The sequence below is a fragment of the Prinia subflava genome, chromosome Z (genome assembly GCF_021018805.1).
Source record: "Prinia subflava isolate CZ2003 ecotype Zambia chromosome Z, Cam_Psub_1.2, whole genome shotgun sequence".
In the NCBI taxonomy this organism is placed as follows: domain Eukaryota; kingdom Metazoa; phylum Chordata; class Aves; order Passeriformes; family Cisticolidae; genus Prinia; species Prinia subflava.
In genome coordinates, this window is record NC_086283.1 from 31,842,622 (window position 1) to 31,860,140 (window position 17,519).

The 17,519-nt window shown below is 40.8% G+C and overlaps 1 protein-coding gene across 3 annotated transcripts in view; it reads left to right on the top strand.

Annotated features, from left to right (window-relative positions):
- Positions 1 to 17,519, top strand: part of GRIN3A (glutamate ionotropic receptor NMDA type subunit 3A) — a 79,766-nt gene that overhangs the window by 14,424 nt on the left and 47,823 nt on the right. The gene's annotated exons all lie outside the window — the stretch shown is intronic.

Here is a 17,519-nt window from a genome sequence, read left to right on the forward strand (position 1 = left end):
CTCTCAGATTCTCAGCAATGCAAATAAAGACACTGCTCCAGCTGCACCCAAAAGACCCACAGACTCAACCACTGGCTGCCCAAGTGCATCAAAACACTCTTAGAGTTAATTTCTGAGAGCTGAGAGCCTCTTTGTCAGCTGGAACAGCTCATCAGCTGTGTTCAGGGTCAGAAGGCTGACCTGTAGAGAGCATGGCATTCATAGGCATCATCCCATGGATCAGGGTTGGGGAGAGGTGAGCCATGAGGAAGAAAGATCTTGTGCTTCTATAGGAAGCTCAAGCACAGACAAGAGTGTGTTGATTCATTTGGTTAAGAATGTTCGGCAGCCTTCTGACCAACAGAAATGTGCAGCTCAAGCGGATGCTAAAGCTCTTAATAAATTAACTAAATGCCCAATGTTGTTGGGTAATTGGTGCTCTGCAATGAGTGTAGTGGCTTTTCAGCTGTCACAGGGTTTTTCAAACCCTACATAATTCTAAGGAGGAAGTAGATAAATTTTTAATGGAGATTATAAGATATTTCATAATAGGATGATACGGAGGCAGTGGAAGTTTAAAGGAATTGCAACAGAGAAGATACAACCAATATCAAAACTAGATTTTGTAGGCCTTTTTCATAATTTCCATGCTGCAAAACATTCTTCCCATCACTAACATCCAGGCTATTAAATTATTGCTATTACTTTCATTATTCTCTCATAAACAAGGCCAACCCCTATCAACTTGCCATAACAATTTTTTTTGCTTTCCCCTAAGCAATGTAAGGTATTAGTACATGTAAGATTTTATACAAATAAGTAGGATGAAAAACTTCGTTTACAAAGAAGTTTAACTGGTATTTAATTATGTCTCAACAATTTGTCCGTCTCCTTCTGACTCTTTTTCCTATGAGTGTATTGAACTTCCCTACCATGAAAGGTCTTGCCTGGTAAGAGTAGTATCCTGAGTTAGTTATGGATGCATACTTTGTTTAAAGCCTCAGTTACCACTGCTCCACCGAATCTAAACATGATTCAAAGGAGGGATTAATATGTATGATTCATATTTCACTGTGACTTACAAATGTTGTACAATCTGTTTCACTGTGACTTACAAATGTTGTACAATCACTCATTCTCAGTCCAAATTACTACAATACTTGCAGAGTTAAACCAAACTGGTAGCAGTAGTCGTGCAAGTATTTGTGTGTAGTAGGGAGGTGAAGGTGTTGTGTATTTTCTGTCCAACAGTTATATGAGCCCAGAAGACTGAGTCACAAGTCGGAGCTGTAAATGCTCACTTGATAGTCTTGCACATTATAAATCCAAGAGTTGAGACAAGGATGGGTGATGATTTTTGACACATTCTCCCAAACCTTCGCATAATACTGGCTGTAAACTGCTTTCTGCCCTCTGAGATACCTACTACACCAAGGTCTTCATACAGCTTCATGGCTGTATCCAGGACACTTTTGGAATACAGTGGACCATTATTAACTTGCTTATTCCCTTAAAACTAATGAGGAAGTCACAGTACCAAAATGCCTGTAGACATGGGGTCTTGATGAGGAGATTTTCAGTGGGAGGTTAGAAGGACACACCAGTACACCAAAGCAGTGTAATGGTGCAAATACCCAAATTATTTAACAACAAAAAAAAAAAAAAAAAAAAAAAAAAAAAAAAAAAAAAACAAAAAAAACCAAAACCAACCAACAATAAAACATAAATGGCTGTCACTTCCCCAGATTTTTATTTATTGAGGCAGTTGTGTCTAGCACAGCAAAGAAGTGGAGGTTTGGGCCTTAGATTCTGTTTCTGGCAAAGGTATTGATGTATTACGTAATCCTTTTATTTTTCCTTTCTGCTTCTGATCCATGCCTGTGTAAAAGGCTGTGAAGTATTTATCCTGCTGTAAGCCTTACAATGAGTGAGAATCCTGGTGGTGATGTGTCCCCCTGGGGCACTGTGGAGGGGGTTATCCCCATTTTACAGCAAGGTTTGCACACTGAGATGAGGCAGGAATCTCAAACTGGATTGCTCCGTTTCTATATTCAGCAGCCAGCCGGTGCCCCTTCTTTCTCCACCTCCTCTTCCTCCTTCTCCTTCTCCTCCTCCTCTCCTGTGTGCCTGGTAACGGGCTCTGTGCAGTCACACACTTTTTTGAGTTGTTGCTGTAACACTTTATTGGAAATTCAAATGCTTCTGCATTTGAGGGCGGGGGGTGGGCACCTCCTGATTATAGGATCTTGCCTGATTTTGTGATTTGCATGCTCAGAAAAAGCAGTTTCAAAACATAGCCATGAAACTTCTACTTGCTGGCTCATCTTTCAGGTTTTTGTTTGTTTGTTAATGACATCGTTTTAAGACAGTATGGAGAATTAAAAGTAGGAGCAGTGGTGAAAACATTTGCAGTGGGTAGAAGCCATTAGGCTTTGGTGCATTTTCAAAAGTTTAGATTCCTGTTTTGTGTTGAAAGGTACTAAGTCTGCAGCTGAGGACCTTACAAACAGCACAGTTCTCAGTTTATTTGGGTTTGCCCCCTGCTGAGGAAGGGAGCATCACTGTCTGATTAGTGAAAGGTACCCAATGAGATGAGGATGCCCATACAGGATGAGACCCTCTGACCCTGGCCAGCACTGTAAGCTCCAGGTGAGCAGCAAGAGGTATTTCAAGTCCACTCAGGACAGCACATTACAGTGGCCCATCCCCTTTGTCATCTGCCTGCATGACATCACACGCAGACTGTATTTGTTTTTAAAAGAGAGGTTTGATTTTTTTTTTCCTCCACTCATCCTTTGCCCTGAGAGCCAATTTTAACTCTTTTTTCCTAATTTCCCATCTTTCTAGTTAAATCCTTGGAGTATTAAATAAGAAACCTCAAGTGAAGTTGTTTAAATTCTGATCCTTGGTTTTTCCTTGGATCCTTGATGCTTCTTGGTTTTAAGCCAAGCCACATACACCAAAGAATTCACCTTAGAGCCATGATTTTAATGCCTAGCCTCAGAAAGATGAACTACTAACTCCTAACTTATTTTACCCTGGCCTCATTTAATAGAGTTAAGAGATCAGGATTTGCAAGCTTAGTTCTCGGCTTTCTTTCATTCAGCAAAATCAATATAGAGCAAAATGCCCTTGTAGCTAAAATTAATCCTGTGAAACATGCCTGGAGCAAGGCCCAGCAGAAGAGGATGTGATGATCAGCTGGTGCTGGCTTTCTGAGGAATGGGACATGGGTCAGGATTAATTTTCCCTGCTGTATATTGCCGTAGAAATCTACCATTTCAGGGGTGCCCTGTGGATCACTGCATGGGTATTTCTTTGACAGGCAGAAGAAGGAGGAAACTTCATCTTGGTCTAGTAAATATAGTATGTTAATTCGTGTTTTGGTGCATGCAAACGGTAAATATGTTCTGTAAAATGGAACACTGGATAAAGACAGGCATGGAACTCACTAATTGCAAGGCAGGCAACACCCAGAAACTGCCATTCAGAGGAGGACAGTGCAATGCCAGGAATTGGAGACTTTGCCATTGGCATCAGAAAGGAGGACACATCAAGATAAGAAATCAGTCCTCCTCCCAAAACTGTGGATCTGTGCAGGATCTGTGCAGGATCTGTGCACACCAGGCCATCACACTTATCATCAGAGGGGAATGCCTATTCCATTCACCCACCAGAGGAAAGAAATTGACACTTCTCGCTCCCAGAGGAGACCCCATTTAGCAGACCAACGACAGCAATACATTCAAATACACCCTAAGAAAACAAAGAACTGTGGGGAAATCCTATGCCAGGGGCAAAATAAACTGTATAAAACCCCGACCCCAGAAGGGGCCAATTTGTGAACTCTGGGGGATTACAGTGCGATAGAGACTGCTTTCTGTTCACCCTTTGACAATCCTGGGAATTGTCATCATAGCTCCACTTGTTGGCTTTACCGAAATTCTGTAATTTTATTTTTTTAATAAAAATTATATTTAATTAGCAAAATGGATTGGCATTTATAACATTGGGAACAGAGCTGGTGAAGGTATGGGGAATGCAAATGCTCAAGAAGAGCTGAAAACACTTTCAAGCCATGCTGTAATTGCACCGGTGAGTGAAAACAGTGGTCCATCAGATTCTATTCCTTGCTGCTGATGTTAATGGGGAATATAATCTAATAGGATTAAATGCTGTATGCATACACCACGTACATCTCAGAAAGGACAATAGCTGCTTTTGTAAAATGGGATCAGACTCCTTTTACCAACACAGCATGAATCAGTCTTCTCCATACCCTCTCTCCTTTTATTCTACATTTCCTTCCAGAATTAATTTCTTCTTGTTCAGTCACTGTTTCGCTTGTGCCAAAAAGGTTAAGTCATACAGAAGGAGTACTCAAAGCCTGTCATGCCTCTGAAAAAGCAGGATTTTCTAGCAATATGCTGCAGCAGTTCCACCTTACTGGTAAGAAGATGGAAGGTGCTGAAACAGGGCAAAGATGGGAGTGCTGTTTCAAGAGCCCTTTATGCTGAGGAGCCTGGCAGAAGTGATGTGCCAAGGAGCCCAGTGTAGAGCAACACTTGGCAATGTGCATCATAATTACAGCCTTGGTTGACAAATTCCCTGTTAGCTCTTGTGCTATGTTAGCAGTGGTCCTCAAGTACTGGCGATTGATTGAGAGATGGGAAGGCTGATTGGGTGATCAGAATTCAATTTTACTCAGGTTTCCCAAAAGCTTATATACTATTTCAGACTGGTTAATAATTTCTACTACAATAATCAGGTTAAAAATCACACAGAAAACTCATGCATTTACAACAATTCTTTGCTTGCAGAAGTTGATTGAATCTTCTCTCTTCCCGTAAGCAGGTTTAATCCCATCTCCTGTAATTTTCACAGTTCTGTTTGTTCCTGCCAAGGCATCTTGGTTATCAAACCAGCTATGCTAATCAAGCCTGTTTGACTCTCTGTCTTGTGTATTCTCATACTCAAAGAGCAAGGCATCAGAGCAAATATTGCACTCAGTTAACATGAGCTTTAGAAACCTTTTCTATGTGCAAAGCCAGGAATTCATTGTTAGCATAATCAAAATCTTAGCACTGTTAGCAAAGTGATTTTGTTAGTCCCAATGATGCAGGGGAATTATTCAAGTGCCACAGGTCATTCTCAGTAACGACACAGTTCAAAATGTAGTCAGAGTTCCTGGGATCCTCCTCAGGTTCCCTGATCTTTAGTGAGATGGACCATGTGTGTCTGTGTTTTTAGGGGCTGGGGGTTGTGACTGGCAAGTAATCTGTGTTCCAGGACTTCTCAAGGCAGGAGCATTATGCTGATTTTGGGAGCTTCTCCCACTTTTGGTGTCTTCTGTTTATTCATTAATGCTGCCTGCATGCCTACTGTATTTACTTACCCATTCCTCATTTGTTTGCACTTGTACCTTATGTCCACATTTGTGGTATGTGGTACAGTTCACACACTCAGTAGTTGTCCTTTGTTCTGCGTAAATCCTGTTTTACTCATGAATCTTCTGGTGACCAGTAGCTGACCAATGGTTAGTAGTAATTTTTAGCCCTGACACCTCCTGGTGCTGTTCTGTGCTGGCAGTGTTGTTTTTTGCTGTTATCTGGTGATGCCACTTCTGGGGATCTTCAGTATAACCTTATATAAACCTGTTTCGTGGGTTTTTTGTTCACCAGCCTTCAAACTCTTATTTCTCCATAATCCAGCTCACATTATTTCTGCAGTTGGGCCACACCTGTATCTTTGATCTGGGGTTGTTGGTAATCACTCTAAAAAGGTTAATGAGAGTTCTTCCACTAGCAGACACACACAGAAAGTGCCCTTGTATCTGCCTAAATAGTTTTCTTCAAGATAAACCAGCAGCACTAGTGTGTTACCAAAATTTTTTACGACAACAGAGTCTCCCTCTATCACACCTCAAATGTGAGGAGGAAGGAGACAAATTCCAGCAAGTCCAGGGTACTTGCAGTATATGCTTCAATGTTCTGCTGTTTGGGCTCTGCTGCTGTCAAAAGTTGAATTGCTTGAACCAAAATTGGGGGGGGGGGGGGGGGGGGGGCGGGGGGGGGCTGTGCATTATTTGAATAACACATGGGAAAACTCAAGACTGCCTGCTTCAGAACTCTTCTTAAATGATAGTCAGGATGTGCAAAGCACCAGTGCTTGTGAGGTGCTTCTCTACAGAAAAGCACTCAAGAGATTCTGCTGAAGGCCTTTGATTCAGTAGAATACTGTTTCTTCTTGAGGGGAGGATTAAATTCTGCTTAACATCATTTTCCAGCAATCCAGGCCCATAGTGTCAATCAGAAGAAACCCCAAAAGATGCTCTTAATGGAACAGCCACTGTGTTTTGTATTCTTGACAGGTATGGGAAGACTTGTATTGGGGCAGCCAGCTCCTTCTGGCAAGTCCTTGCCCTCTTCAGCTGTCCATTCAGACGTCCACACACAGCAGCTCCTAGCAGCTTCTGCTCAAATGTTTTCAAAGGCTTTTTGGACACTGGTGACAATCCTATGGCACCTGGGAGTGACTGCCACAGATATGAACCTGGCCACCACTTCCTCCCATTGGAATTGTATTGCCATTTTAAAGAAATGTCATGGAGAATTAGCACAGCTCCCCCTGGTCTATTTTGGCAAGTGACCATGTGCCCTTTTTTTTAAACTAGGAAAGCAAATTTTAGAGAAGGAAAAACTATTCTCTCTCTTGAATCTGTACGAAATGTTATTTATTGAACTTTGAATGTTGGTTTTGTTGGTTTTTTTTTCTTACTGAAGCAAAGAACTCCTTGAAGTTTTTGAAGTAATATTACTTAGAATAATTTATAAGTGGCTATTCTAATAAATAATGGACCCTACTTTCAAAGTGCAGCTGCAAGTTCATATTTTACATTGCCTGACCTTGTAGAGAGCTGTACATATTCAAATTAGAGTATTTCTGTGTAGCATTAGAGAAAGCAACCTCAAGTCATGTCTGTCTGGTCTAATAAAAGAAATAATTTTCATGACAAACTAAGTCAAGATTTAAATTAAGCTAACTCCTGTGGCATAGTGATTTTTAAAATCAGCAGTCAGTGCATTTTTAGGATTTGCATGTAAGCATTGCCTGGATGTATGCCAGACTTCTTTTGCTGTAGGAATCAGGATAGCTATGGCTAGTGTAAGTTTTTCTTTCTGAGCTTTGAAACCTTCTACAAAAAAAATATACTCTTTAGTCTGGTGACCAACCCAATTTGAAATCATGGTCTTGGTCAAATAAGGGTGTATAAGGAGACAGATGGACAAGACAAGGAAAAAAACGGATTTTTGACATCATCTTACTGGTTTTTGGTCCAAAGCAGCTGTGGGATTTTCTTCCCCAGAGAACCAGAAATCTGCATAGCAGAAGCAGCATAGTGCTGAGAGCAGAGCAGGTTTTTTTCTGCAACTGGAGCCATACCTCCCGTCTGGAGCAGCTGGTGGGTTGGGCAGGGACTGGGATATGGTGCAGAGGAGGCATCTCAGCAGCTGGTCAGGAAGGGGGGGCAGGACTTCCCACATTCTGTCAGCTGCCAGTACAAACTCCTTCTTGAACTATTGCCATTTCAGCAGAGGCAGCAGACATTAACAAAATAAAATAGCATTTTGTAGCATCTTTTCTCATAGCATGAGATGAAGAGGTTTCATAGACTTTAGGGACTGGGCTTTAATTTCAATCATGGAAAAAACAGTCCTCCCAGTTTTTGAATCTGTGGCATCAGCTTGCTCACAGCTGCAGTTGAGCTGTTTTTGGAGCTGTGAGTCCCCACAATGGCACTACAAGCCAGGAGGGCTTTTTTCCTTCAGTGGAACTTTCTGTGATGTAATTACATAGACTGTTTTCTCTTTTGTATTTCTTATAAAAAATGTGTATATTTATATATATATATGTGTGTATGTGTGTGCATATATGTATATATATGTGTGTATATATATATGTGTGTATATATATATGTGTGTGTGTATGTAAGAACTGCCTTTGCCCCCAAGAGTCAGAGAGGCGTAATATTTTCTGTATGTTGTTTACTTTTGCACAGTTAACAAAACAATGTTCACATCTATGCTTTTAACTCTGCTAATGAAGCTATTATTATGTCAAATAAAATGTCAGCATGACTATGCCTAATTAGCATTACCAATTCGGTTGAAGAGATAAATGACCAGATCCTTCAGGGTGCAAGTCAGCCCAGCTACAGGCATGTGTACTCCCAAGATTTACAAGGATGGGCCTGCAGACGGATGAAATGGAGGCCTGGAAAATGCTGCATTAATGAAATGCAAACCATGGTTCACCTGTTAAATGAACCTGCTCTCTCAGGTGTCTCAGGCAATGGGAAAAACCTGTAAAAACTGCTCTGGTTCGGATACAAAAAGCTAGTCAGTTACAGTCTCTGCTGATGCACAGAAGAGACACATCAGACCATGTAAAGCTTAATATTACGTGAATAGTTTGGTCCACTGAAAGTCAGTGGACTGTCAGCATCTGATCCAAAGACAATTAGTCAGAAATTAAGGATTCAAGGCCTGTTCTTTACCGAGTAAACAGCAAAGTCAGGTGGTTTATAAAAGAAAAGCTGGTGACATGCAATAAAACATAAAGCATTCTTCATGGACATAGAAGGTGTTTATGCTAGTGGCACTATGTAAACACATTCAATTAGCATTATTCAAATAAGGTTTAATTGTCTGTGTAGTTTGAAGAAAAACTGGTGCAGATCACTAGACTTCAATGGCAGCTTAAAGTCAAAGACATTTTAACGGAATTTCCATGTGAGCTTTAATTGTCATTTTAACTGAAAGAACCAAACTCCACTAATTCCAAAGGGAGGTAAAGAAGGAGTTTGCCTGAGAACTTTAATAAGGGTGGACTAGAGTTCAATAAACAGCTGAAATCTCGTAAGTCTCTGTTCCTTGATTACTACAAAGTTATACGCATCTAAATTACCATTTCAGTTGTTAGAAACTTTCACTATGAAATTACACTCTCAGCAATTACTACTGAATGATTTAACAAATAATTTGTACTTCTTCATTAAAAAGGAGTAATTGTTGACTTTAAAGAGAGAAATCAACAAAAATATGTAAAAGCATTAAGAACATTGTGATATCAAACTCTCTACTGAAATGTGACATCTGTGTATTTTTTTCAAGTGCATCCTACACACAAATGGCATATAAATAGTTCAAAATATAATTAGAAAGGCATTAAATCCCAGTATCTCCAAAGAAGCATTCCCTTCTCTCAGTCTCAGTACAAAGGAAACATTAATTACTCTTCCTCCTGAACACCTACAGGGGTGTTTTCAGGGTGTGCAGAGACAATTAGCTGAAACCTAAGCAGAAGTAATGCCTGATGACTAAATTTGATGTGTGCTATTGTGTCAGAAAAATTCTGAATACAGGCTCGCAGTTGTCTTGGTTAGGAAAGACAGGTATCTGTCAGGGAATACTGGGGTTTCCCTTGGAATGGAGAATGTAAAGCCTCCTCTCTCCAAATAATTACCATTTTGCAATTAGGAGCTTTCAGACAAAAATGTGGGAATAGAAGTAACAGTTCTTTACTAGGAATATTAAAAATGCAAATGCAGTAATACAAAAAAAAAAAAACAAACAAGCAAGCAAACACACAAAAGTCCTAGAAAACTCTGATGGAGTCAGAAATACGACCTGACACCCTGTCGGCCAGGGTGTTGGAAGCAGTCCAAATAAGTCTTCCTGGAGTGACAGATGTGGCTCTGTTGGAGTAGAAATGATCCTGTGGTGGCAGTGAGATAAGTCCAGTCTTCTTCTGAGAATCCAGTAGAAAACAGGCTGCTTGGTGTTCCTACATCTCAGTTTTTATCTTGGTAGAAACGGCTGGCTCCCCCCACACTGGGTAGAGCATCTCACAATGGGATGATGTAATGTGTCGTGTCTTTGATGAACCTTAAATGCCCATTAACAGAAGATAACCCCCAGAAGGTGGACAGCTGATGAAAGAGATAAGAAACACTGCCCCACCTGGTTTTAACAACTGGCCTATTATCAGAAGGTATCTACCCCCCTCCCCCCTGCAGTTATAAGGGATAAAGAAAAAACCAAACATCTCCCCAACTGGTTTCAACAGATGAAAATAGAATACACTTTTTTTTTTTGGTTACATAACCCAAGACAGGAGTCCAATACTCCTCATAGAGAAAAGAGACTCCATTTGCTGCTTTTTCAGGGCTGAATGTTTATCTTTCAAGCACCTTAGCAGGGAATTTAGCAGCTAATAAATCACTATGATGATAAGCACTTGTGTCAGTGCATCTGTGGGCTCTTGAAGGTGATGGCTGAAACACAGATGGTCCTTACTGCGAGGATCACCTCTACACGCAGGCTAAGTCCAAGCCAGGTTATCCCAAATAACATCTCTGTTTAGGAAGGAGGAATGTCTCAGCATAGGAGTAGGCTGTTGGACCACACTGACACATCCAGGTCTTCTGCATACAGGACAGGGATCACAATGCTGGAGCTCCTGAGGACTAATCCTGTGGGTGTTGTTTTGTAGGAGAATCCAGCCCTGCACCTGAGAACTCCCAGTCAGGCAGAAACTGCCATCACCTGCCTTCCTGAGTAAAATTGCATCCATTTTTCTAGCCCTGAGGCAGAATTTCACGTTCTCTGGACTATGTGTTGCCTGGGGCGCCCCAGAAAATGCCCAGTGATCCTTGGGTGTGGACATTCATCAGTTCAGAGTGTTCTAATACAGGAAGAATGGTTCTGTAGAGCTGTAGAGTAGCAGAAGCAGTCTTTCATTTGTGAAACTGCACATGTGCTGTGGGTTTGGCACAAGGACAAAGAGATCTTCAAAGAGCTAAAACCTGCTGGGTTAGGTGGAGAGCCAGTGCTCACACAATCTTATCCATACTGGATATTCCTGGATACTCCTACTCCCCAAATAGTATCCCAAATATGCTGGGGCCCTAACAGCCCAGGGTAGGGTATGAGAGCGTTTATTATCAGGTGCCAAAACCAGACCTAGGATAGGGTAAACTGTACAAAAGCACTAATTTGTTTTTTGTTTCCTGGGCTGTTTGATGTAGCAGTATGAACACAGCTGTTATTACAAAGATCTGTCACTCTCTAGTTGTTTTTCTGCACCTGGTAGATCTCTTTAGTTGATCCCTGAGCCTACCCCACAACACCCATAGTACTGTGCTTGGGATGTTATCCTTCTGAAATATTGAAGATGTTTGCTCCTCCTTGCACAGGTATGCGCAGCTTGTGTGCTGTCCTTTGTATGTGCATAGAGTATGTTCTGTGTTAGAAATGAGACGCTTGACACGGCCAATATATCAAGCAGCAATTTAATAATTAATTAATTAATGTGATAAAGTGTGAGCAAAGGCAGCGCTGGGTACAGTGGTAGGGGGTTTCCCTTCCAACTGCACACCCATTGCTGGACTTGCTGGGATTTTATTTGCTACATTCATACATATTCATAGGCTTTCTCAGCAGTTTCTATTTCTAGTTTTAACGTCACAATTCAATACCTAACAGCTATAAATCTATAGATTGTCCTGTATAATTCTATAGACCATTGTGATCTATTTTGATGTTTCAATACTCCAGGATGCACATCCAGGATATGTTTTCCCAGATGGTGGGATCTTGCTTCCAGATATGGGGGTCCCATCTCTATTCCCAGATCCATCAATCTCGGGTAGTGATGTCCAGTTTCCTTCTCCAGGAGCCATGAATCAGTGAGCTGAAGTCTTATCTTCATGCCCAGGATGTTTCTCCACCTTCTGTGAAGGCCCGAGCCCCCTCCTCGGGCTTCCTTCTTTTGTCTTTAAAAAAAGCCTTTTTACATTCTAAAACTACAGTTTAAAATTCTCTAATACAAAGCAAGCTTCTACAGTTATAATTAAAAGACACTTATTACAGAAGAGTTTGAGACTTATAACAGGTAATTGCAAGCAAAAGATTTATTCCAAAACTTCTTTCCATGCTTTCCTCAGTTGTTTATTAGAACTCATCTTTATAACTGTCCCATGGCTTACAATTGTAGTTGTCACAACTACAATTACACAGATTTTCTTCATTTCCCTGACACGAAACATAACTTTGTATTTCACATCTGTGTATACTGAAAAATTAATTTCTTCTCACTCACATTAACACTCAACTAAACCTTGCAGAATTTGCTGATGGAAGGTGGATCATTGTGTAAAAAAATATTTGTACTTCTCCTTAATCCTGGAGAAAGAGGACAAAGCTAATTCTTACAAACTGGAGTTGATTTACCTGATTGCCTCACAACCTCAGTGTGGTGGTTTAGCACAAATGGTAAAAAAACAATTAGTGATTGACTCTTGAAACTGACAGCCAGATTAGCTAATTAAATGTAGGTGTACACCTCTGGGTCAAACAGCCTTAAATCAGGAGGATCTTGGGAAGTTTGCTCTCTTCCTGCATTGAAACAGGTAACGGGGCTGGTCCCGGTCTGCCATGTGGTCCTGCACGGCCTGGCGACCCAGGCAGGTCTCGCTTCCCCCATACTGGAGGAGGGCTGTCCCGGGACCCATCGCGCCTCCAGGCCCCTTCCTTCCCCAGCTGCCAGCAGGGGAGAGGGGGTGCTGCAGCTCGGCAGTGCTAGGTGTGTGCCAGCAGACAGGGAGGGGCCGGTTCTGGCTGATCTGTGTCCCTGCCGGGCTGTGCCCTGGCTGCCGGGGAGGGATGAGATCTTCTTCCTCCTCTCCAGCCTGGGCCCCAGGGAGCAGCTTTGAGCGGGCTCATGCTGTAAGATCGAGGGGTGGAGGGGAAGACGTTTACCAGCCTTCCCCATCAGCCCGACACAGCCGTGCAGCCAGAGCAGCAGCCCGGCAGAGATCACATGACCACTTCAGGCCCGGGCAACAGTGTTAACTCTTCTGGCACAGACTGAGACTTTTTAAAACTTTAATCCGTGTCAGAGAGAAAGAAAAGGCTAAATTTGAGATATTTAGAGAGAGTATGAAGATACCAGAGTCAGTAAAAGGTGACCCCCTAGGTAGATGGGAAGAGATGGGAAGAGATGGGAAGAGATGTGAAGAGATGACAAATTTCCTTGGTCCTAATCTAAAAATCTCGTATGAGTTGTGGTAAAAGACTGTAATATAAATGCTAGAGTATTCTCTTTAAATCGTGGACAATACTGTTATAAATTAGGGCCAGGAGAGCTTCTTCTCCTTTAAAATGCCTTTATTGAATTCAGCTCTTTGGGTGCCTGCTCCCAGGTCAACGTTGAGGAGGTCCTGTTGCCAACGACAGCAGGTCCGCAAGTCTCGTCCTTGCGGGAGGACGTCAGGAGACGCCCCCGACTGGCACTTGGTCTAGGGTCCTCATTCTAGTCAAGCACTATATACCATAGGGTGACACAAGCGGTCTGCTTCAGTCAAAAGCTATCTCTTTCCCTCATCAAGTGGAATGGTTTATTTGCTTAACTTGGTTCTTGGCTTGCTAATTGAAGGGGTTATGACTCTCAGTAGTTTACATACAGTCTAATTTGCATATTTCATATGCGTGACCGCCATTTTGTGATGTACGGGTGGTCGAAGGTGCCACTCTTAGATCTAGTGCCAAGTGATGACATAGGCTGGTTTGTAGGTGGAGTGTAGGCGAAGGCGGGAGCAGCAGGGGCGGTTCTCCGACGGAAACCAGGAAGGGAAAAGAAGGGGTACATAGAAAGGGCAAGGTGCACACAGGGGAACTAAGGGGAATACAATAACTAGATAATACAGTTAACATTCATGAACAATTAACCACAAGAGAAACATCAAGGTAAACAGCAACAAGGTAAGCATCGACAACAAGGTAAGGCTTTATGGGTTCTCCTGGCCTGTATTTCCTACAATATGAATTGGGAAGATGATTATTTGGATTTAAGCAAAGGTATCTGTGATTGACTCTGTAATAAATAACATGGGATAATTCATGTTATAAGACTATATGTATATAAAAATAAATGTAACAAGTAAGCCCAGCCTTGTAGTGATGGAAACTAACAAGTTCGGGCTTACAGTAAATGCATTTCAGGATGAACAAAAGCGGCAGCCAGAAATCTAAGGTGAAGCTGGAAAAGCGAGAAGCACCACTATTAACAACAGAAAGGAGGATAGATCGACTCTTTGTGGGCAATGAGGCTGTGAAATGCCCAACCATCGAGAAATAAACCAATCTCAGCAGCAATATCGGAGAAGACACACCTCTATTCATCATTTCAACTCCCTATTCAGACACTCCAAAAAAAAGTCTATTCAAAAGAAGGGATGGCTGAATAGAACAAAGAACTATGGAGGCCACTGGGCAAAATAAACTATATTTAAGGGGACTCCAAAATGGGCCAAATTCGTGAACAGGGGGAGTCACGGTGTGATAGAGGCCGTGACTAAGGTGCACCCAGTGCCAATCCCAGGTTATCGACACTGCATTTTCGATTGCTGGTTTGCCCAAAATTTTTGTTCTGTAATTCTTTAATTAATAAAAATTATTTTATTTATTGGAAATTAAAATTAATATTGAATTAGAGACTGTGATCTTGTGATCCCATGAAATGTTTGAACAGAGAGAGAGAGAAGAAGCCTTCTGCACCAGTGACAAAGTGAGAAGACACTTCTGTTTCCTGAGAAGAATCCTTTACCTGTGGAGTTGTTTATCTTTAAAATAACACCTCAATAAGCGTGAGTCTACAGCCACATGTAGCCATGAGAGAGGTTATGTGATATGGGAGGTCTACAACTGCAGAAGTTCCTGGGCAGGCTGCTTTTGTGAGAGTTGGAAGCCACAAGCAGACTGTTTTTCTCTTGTGGAAAGTTACCACAATGAACCGAGAGAGACTTCTGTCTCTCAAAGACTAATGAAAGACTATTTTATAAGTGGTGCTGACCTGGAGTTGAGTTTTGCCTCTTTACATTGTTTGCAAGAAAGCTAACATTTTGTGGTAAGAGACGGAGTTGTTTTGGAAATTTTATTTGTGATTTTGGTTGGGTTGGGGTTTTTTTCCTTATTTTCTTCTTAGTGTCTGTTAATAAAACTGTTTACTTTTAAGTTTTAGGCCTGTTTTGCTTTATATTTTCTTATAGTCATATCTCACAAAAAAGCAAACACTGAAACCATCACACACAGAAAAAAAATTTGTTGTGATTCTGTTTTCAGGGTCTAGTTTATTCAGCCCAGCTTCCTAAACCCTACACACAGTGATTTATTTCTCTCCTGAGCTAATCATATGTTTTAATTAGTAACAATGTTTTCAAGCTCAGAACTCAGAAATTCTGCACAGGTTACTCCTTGTGCACTGAGTAACTTGTCCTTTATCAAAGAGTCATCCTTCTGTGTTTTGCTGGCAGTACATGATGTGCATTGATTGTGGACAGTGATCCATTTTATTAGCTTGTTCTTGTGTCTTAGTTAAAAACAAAACAAAACAAAACAAAAACCAAAAAAAAACCAAAAAAAAAACCAAAAACACACACACACACACCACACACACACACACACACACAAAAAAAAAAAAAAAAAAAAAAAAAAAAAAAAAAAAAAAAAGCTGCAAGTACCAAACTCAAGAGATAACAAAAAGAACTGAGAACATCTTCAATTACAGCAGTCTTTTTATCAAGCTCTGAATTAAACTATCTAGAAAACAGATTATGAGTTCATGTAACTGCAGATTAACACTATGAGGGCTTGCTGCTTGTAACCAGTACATAGCTTTTTCAGTGTTTGGGGGAGGGGGGTGTGGGCTGTTTGTCATTTCACCCCTTACATCTGTGTTGGAGAGCCCAGGGTTTTATTTAGTAAAACCAGTGTAAATTAACTCATTATCATATTATTCTGAATTCAGAATGACATTTTTAAAATCCATATAAACTGGAGTCTGTTATTATCAGTAAAGTACTTTTAAAACCAAAATGCCATTTTTTATTGATTTTGAAAAGGTTTGATTCCTCACATAATACAGATTAACTACTGAGAATGTATGAGAGGGATGAACAGACCAACAGTGGTTAGTAATATAACAATAAAAAGATAAAATCCAGGTGCCTATGTAGGGTAATATACAATTTGAGTGGACATGAATACAGACAAATGCTGGCATAAAGTCACAATGAAGATCTCACAGACTAAAAGATGCACTGGAATAGGCATGACAATTTTTGGACATTCTCATGGCTGAAATCAAATGCCGGTGTAAAATGATACAACTTCTTTAGGAAAGCTACAGGGAAGACTGTCAAGTTCTCAACTAAAAGCAAAAGTTGGAGTAATATATCTATAATATGCTAGTTGAAAGCCTGGTAGAAACATTTTGTAGGGTAGAAGATAACATAATTTTCAGAAATTGCTTGGATTCTTTAACTTCTTTCTTTTCTTATGAGAACTGTAAATAAAAAAAAAAAATATTTTTAAAACCAGGGAAAGGAGAGGATTGAGACTAAGTGAAAAAAATGATCACATAATTAGAACTGCTTACCTTAAGAGAACAGAAGAGTTAGCCTCAAATCCTCCCTTCCTTTTCTGGAAAAAATAAAGCCAAGGGCAATGGTGCTGGGAAACATAATTGGTTAAGTCTACAAAAGCATCAATGACATGGAAAAAATAAGTATGGAATGCTTATTTATCAAATATTTTCCAGCTCAGAAATTGCAGTCTGCATATTTCCTCTTGTGTATTCAGTAACTTGTCCTGTTTTGTTGACAGTACATGATGTGCCTTGACGGTAGACTATGATCCATTTTATTAGGATACTCATATGTCTAAAAAATTGCCCAACTACACATGCAAAAAAAGAGCTATAATAAAAAGAACTGAAGGGTTTTCTTTATTTTTTTATTTATTTATCAAAGAATTTTTCAGTATCCATTTGTAAATAGGTCTGGGCTGAAGTCGAGCAGTATGAAAATACCTTCTCATATCCCTGTTAGGGGTGCAGGGAGATCTTTTATAGCTGAGCTCTGGTAAAACCGGGGACTAGAGTAATGTGAGACCAACCAGTATGGTTTCCAGCATGCACTCTGATTTATTTCCGCGAGATGGCGGATTATATACAGAGTGAATAGTTTACAGTTAGCAGGTGCACTGTGATAGGCAGTGGACATACAGAAGCATGTAAACAATCCAGGGTTAAGGTAGCTAGGGAGACTTAGTGCCATTACCTCTATGCTGCGAGTGTCCATACCTTAACACATTCCTAGTAGCAGATAAGTTTATCTGCTACTACGTATGCTGAACGTTCTGCGGCCTACTAGACCCAGGCCTGAGGCCTAGTTCGGCCTAGTTTGGAATAGCTCAAATGGTATCTGTGAGCATATCATGCCCACGATACCTGAGGAACTCAGCCACAATCTTTGCTTAAGAATGCTTTGAAATGGGTAGAAAGAAAAACATTGTCAGAAACAGGCTTATTAATGACTGCTGCAGTTGAGTCAAATTAGTAGAGAAAGCCCATGAATCACAGTCTATTTAAGCTGGATAGGTATAAATTTTCCTGCTGCTCACACAGTTCTATTGATTGGC